A 6114-nucleotide genomic window follows, 5' to 3' on the forward strand; every position below is an offset into this window, starting at 1 on the left:
AATAATAATAATAATAAATTTATATCCCGCCCTCCACAGTAGTAGTAGTAGTAGTAGTAGTAGTAGTAGTAGTAGTAGTAGTAGTAATAATAATAATAATAATAATAATAATAATAATTTGTTTATATCCCGCCCTCCCCAGCCAAAGCCGGGCTCAGAGCGGCTAACAACAGTAAAATAATACAACATTTTAAAATCAGTTCGTTATAAAATCAGCTCAAATCAAATTAATGGCAACCCCTGGCCTGATTCTGCAGGCTCCTCTGTTCAAATAAACCACAATGAACACTCAATTTCCCCAGCAGCTTAATAAAAACCGCAGAAGCCCTTTACTAGCCTGCTAAAACTAATGGCACAGTTCTATCTTCAGTTGAAAACCATTTCTGAACCAGCAACTGTGTGTTGTTGTAAACAAAAATTGCCCTTTTCCCTTATGGGGTATTCAAGAGCCCATATAGAGTCCTTACGTAGGTTCCCTATTGGTAGGAGAGAATAACAGGCCAACCAGAGAATATTGAGAAGCAAAGCAGCTAGTAAGCGTGATCTTTATTGATCGGTTGCAACAGGGTGCTCCCCTCACCTGCAGGAGAGGAGGAGGAACCCAGAAAAATGGCGCGCAAGGCCTTATAAAGACTTTTGAAATTCCCATCATGTAGATCAAGACCACCCCCCAGAAACATCATACATTCATCACAGAAGGGGTGTAACCTAAGACCACCCCTCAGATACATCACAGAAAAGGTGGTCTTAAAACAGAAATTTCAATCCCCCCCCCCCCCCGTCCTTGTTTATTCCCTGTCTGGCAGGTTACTTGATTGGATTGCCTGGGGAGCCTGGTCAGTCTTTTGTAATGATAAATACTTAGTTCTTGGAGCCAGGTCACAGGCTCACACCCTATTCAAACACAGACATACCCTTAAGACAGGATTTGTGAAGGAAAAGTCAATGGGGAGGCTTTTCCAGTTTGACCTTGCAGAGAAAACATTTGGTCAGTTTAGGAATCAAAATGGTTCCAGGTTGGTCTTCCTGTGCTGATCTATGTATGTGCTTGGTTGGTGCACTTATGAACATTACCATATATCTAAGACCATAAAATTCCTATCACAGTGTTGGGTTTTTTCTTTAAAAAAGAAACCTAACCATAGCGAATCCTTAAGCATAAATCTGCTAGGAGAAAGAAAAGCAGGATGCTCCTTGGCTGGCAGTCAACCTTGCCGCATCCTTTCCTCCTACAGCGCCCAGAATGGCATAGTCCACAATGTACTTTGGAAACTCTGGCCATGTGCAGAGGGAAGGGTGGGCATCGCTTTCTGGGAGGCATAGTGGGGAGGTTTGGGCTCCATCGTACTGAGGTTGCTGCAGTGCAGGATTACCCAATAAGCAAAGGTAAAGGATCCCTGGATGATTAGGTCCAGTCAAAGGCGACTATGGGGTTACAGTGGCTAACATCATAAAATAACACTGTATACATAAAAACAGGCATCAATTAAAATACATCTTAAAATTAATTCAGATAAATTAAAATCTGGTGAAGATTGAGAGCAGTTAATACTTGCCAGGACCAACTGTTTTCACTGATTGTATAAGGACCTGTGAACAGGCTGGGAGGCTTCCTTCATGCTTGTTCTTATACAAAGGAAAATAGGCCTGGCAGAACAGCTCCGTCTTGCAGGCCCTGCAGAAAGATGTCAAGTCCCGCAGGGCCCTAGTCTCTTGTGGGAGAGCGTTCCACAAGGCTGGAGCCACGGCCAAAAAGGCCCTGGCTCTGGTCGAGGCCAGTCTAATTTCTCTGGGGCCCAGGATCTTCAGCGTGTTGTTTGGAGACCATAAGGTCCTCCATGGGGCATACCAGGAGAGGCGGTCCTGTAGGTACGAGGGTCCTAGCCCATATAGGGCTTTGAAGGTTAAAACCACCTTAAACCTAATCCTGTACTCCACTGGGAGCCAGTGCAGCTGGTATAGCACTGGGTGAACGTGATCCCGCAGCGAGGCCCTTCTCCAGAGGAAAATGCTTGCAAGGAAGTTTCAGATGCAACCGCCGTTATTCCCCCATCTCCTACAAATCTCATGTATCAAGGGCAGCCTTCCTGGTCATTAACATTTTAAAGTCATTCAGACTTCCACTGTGAACAAAAGTACTTCCCACAAGGTTGCTTCATGAGAACGACAGAGGGCATGAATTGCTAAAGCACGTGTAAGGTATTAATGGAAAGTCAAATGGGTTTGAACTTTCAGCAGTATGCAGTTTAATTCAGAAGTGTAGCAGCAAGAGCTAAACCAATTATTTTAATTTTACTCCCGCTATCCTTTGAGACTAATGAAATTGCCTTGTAAGATGAAAAGAGCAACAGCTCCTGGGCATGAACTTCAGAACTACAGACTTCCTTACTTGGTCACAATAGCGTGTTGCTCATGCTTGGTTTTTAGTATAAAAAGACTTATTTTAGTATAAAGACACTGAAGCATTTGGAGCAACAAATGCAGAGGGTAGGATTGGTAACTGCCATCAACGCTGGTTCCATAAAGAAACAGGATGGCTAAAAAAGGTGACCAACAAAGGTCCGTATAGTTAAAGCTATGGTTTTCCCAGTAGTGATGTACGGAAGTGAGAGCTGGACCATAAAGAAGGCTGATCGCCGAAGAATTGGTGCTTTTGAATTATGGTACTGGAGGAGACTCTTGAGAGTCCCATGGACTGCAAGAAGATCAAACGTATCCATTCTGAAGAAAATCAGCCCTGAGTGCTCACTGGAAGGACAGATCCTGAAGCTGAGGCTCCAGTACTTTGGCCACCTCATGAGAAGAGAAGACTCCCTGGAGAAGACACTGATGTTGGGAAAGATGGAGGGCACAAGGAGAAGGGGACAACAGAGGACGAGGTGGTGGGACAATGTTCTGGAAGCTACCAGCATGAGTTTGACCAAACTGCGGGAGGCAGTGGAAGACAGGAGTGCCTGGCGTGCTCTGGCCCATGGGGTCATGAAGAGTCGGACACGACTAAACGACTCAACAACAACAACAACAAAAATGGTGAACAAGCCCTAGGATATGTAAAATGAACCATGGAAACAGAAGGGAAGTAATTGGACGTTATAAACTTTGTAAAATGTTTATTTTAAATTGTAAAACAGAAAATATAAATTATATTTATAAAAAAATGGTGAAAAAGCCACAGGTACACATTTCCATATGTTGTGGTGGTGTGACCTCATCAAATCTTTCTGGAGTGCTGTATTCAAAGAAATAAACTTGGTGTATAACAAAACAAATGAACTGCCTCGTGCACTAACACTACTTGGGCTTAGGATCCCACCTGTTCAAGATTACCCCCGTGATGACATCTTAGCCTTTCTATTGACCTCTGTTGGAAAACTGATGTTGGGCTGAACACTGATTCTTGGTATACCATAGTATGGTCAATAGCGTTGGCTGAGAAACTAACACGTCAGGTCAGAGCAGCAAACACAATCACTATTCCTTTTATAACATATGGCAAATGTTTAGTGAATACATAAATTGTTCAGACTGTGGCAGGAACCCACCCAACACTCATAGGAAAATGTGGTGTGATCTTTTAGAGGAATCGAATGAAACTTTATTACACAGGATGACAAAAGTCTGTAATTCTATCAGGACAACTTTGTTGTTTACTGTTGTAGCAATTGTTTTCTCAAAATATATCTTCTGTACCATGAAAAATAAATAAAATCATCCAAAAAAAGGTGAACAAGCCCACACATTTCAGTGAACTCTCTTCACAGTTTTTTTTAAAGCATTTATTAATTTTCCAATAAGAACATCCAATTAACATATCAAATCAAATCCAATAAAAAACTAAAATAAAAAAAGGCCAATGATCTTCCAAATTGTGATAATTTTGGTTTTGGCTTCCCACGGTCTGAATTCCGAAGCGCTTTCAACATCAGAGTCCTGCCTCTCATCATCATCCATGTTTTTCATAATTCCATATCCGATCTTTTCCTCCACGTTTTGTCTCTGGTTCTGCGATCCTCATTCATGTCAGAAAACACATACTTTTTTTTCTATGGAGTGCAGATTTGTCCATATATTGTACTCTTTCAGCTGTTCTTGTTTTTTCATTGCACCGCTTCTTTAATTGCATCCAATTCCAGAGTTCTGTCCAGCTCTTTGGGAGTTGTTATTTTGGCAGCTCCCAGATCGTTAATCTTTCCCGTCCAGGTGTTATCAAAGAAACAGAGAGAAACCTCCTTCTGAAATTCCTTGCTGATTTATTCTTGAGCAGACTGTTTGCAATGTAGCCATATATCAGACAGTTAACAATTAGCCTTTGGAATCCACCCAATCCAATCCCCCCTCCAGGCCCTAGAGGGGGGCGGCCAGACATCCATTTAGCCCTCTCTCTCGCTCATAATAAAAAACTTCCTTTTTGCAAACAGTTGTATATATAATATTGTTTCCAGTCTTTATGACCAACCATCAGTTAGCTCCTGTTTCTCTTAATGAGGGAAGTATTTCAGATATTCCATAAGTGCGTGGTGGGTAGAAGCCATTTTGTTTTTGTTTTCGTCTTTATCAAGCATTTCAAATCTTAGAAGAAAAGCAGCTGCGAACAGGTCCCAATTATATATGAAAGTCCATCTGTACTCACTTTTTGAAGAACAATTTAGGTTCTTAATGAGACTTGGCATGCAATACAGATTGTTAATGTTAAAGGAAGTAGAAAAAAAACATACCAAGCCTCTCCAAATTCCAAACGTCATGATGAGGATCTCTTTGAAGTTCGATCTTTTGCACCAGAGACTGTACATACCGCAGGTTTCCCCCCCAGCTTCGTCAGTTCAGAGTGTGTCTGTTTGTTTTTCAAATCTTTATATTTTCCCAAACAGATGCATCCGGCTATGGGGTGGCATTGCAGGAGTGTCAGTCCGTCCCTTGCTCCGTGACCCAGTGCCCCTGCCGTCTGCCACATTGGCAATCTGGGGCAAACCGCGGGTCATCGAGACAGTCCTCCCCTGCCCTGGGGAGGCTGCCAGGGCTAAATACCCCCATATCAGCCCTGAATTATTGGAATGGCTGAGGTCCGATCGTGTGGGATCTGCCATTTTCTACCGCCGGGAACAGGAAGCCCCACTTAGTTATTTTAAAAGGGCACACATTTAAGCTTTAAAAAGTATCAAGTCCCATCCATCAGTTGCGCACAACCAGAGTAATACTCCCCACCAAATCTTCTTTCTTATGCTAGAACAACATACGTTTTGATATGCTACATGAACCAGTAGATTAGCTGCATAGGTCCTAGAAACTTGATGATACATCTTGTTTCTTATGCTATCAGTCTTGGCTACCTTGTTTTGATGAGGCTGTGTAAATTCAGAAGTTATAATCCCATTATCAGTCACTGTGTATTCCAAAAACTAGCCTGAAGTGCTGTTGCTGGTGTGCATTCCCAGGACTGGGATATGGGCTGAAGATACATACAGTAGCAACTTTGCGGAAGTGATCAATGTCTGGATGGTAGACTGCCTCAAGGATACGTATGCTGTGTCTGGTATAATGGAAGACTGGCAGGCGGGATATTAATGCAATAAACCAACAGGGTTTGGTGTGGGGCTTTTGGCCGCTGTAGGGAGAATTGTAATTGTTCCGCATTATAGAAGAGTTTTAGCAGAATAGGCACAGGAGAGCTAGTCTTAGCAGCTGCCTAATAAATGGGAGCTCCATACATCCATCCACAGCAAAGTTCCAAAACCTGCTATGCTAAATATTTCAGCCAGTTTGTGATTAGGTAGGGCCATGATATGACGCCAATCCCCTTCAGTTGCTAAGTTTTGGATGATGTAAAATGAGCATTTGTCTGCTTAGAACTGATGTTTCACATGCTCTTCCTCTTAAGGCTGCTGGCCCCTTAAGTTCAGCAGTACTGGAAGGTTCTCAAGCCCCTTTGGAGAGGTTCCGCCATCCCCCCAAATTCAGAAAGGCCATCCACAAATAGTTGAACTGTCATGGCAGCAGAAGGCAAAAGGGCACACATTTCTCAAGTCAGGATCCAGCCACAATTTTTTTTGTCTGAATAAAAATCACTTAGAGAAAAAGTTGTTGGGCCATTGCGCCATCGCTGTTTCAAGTAGAGAT

Source organism: Podarcis raffonei, chromosome 1 (genome assembly GCF_027172205.1).
Source record: "Podarcis raffonei isolate rPodRaf1 chromosome 1, rPodRaf1.pri, whole genome shotgun sequence".
Lineage (NCBI taxonomy): Eukaryota > Metazoa > Chordata > Lepidosauria > Squamata > Lacertidae > Podarcis > Podarcis raffonei.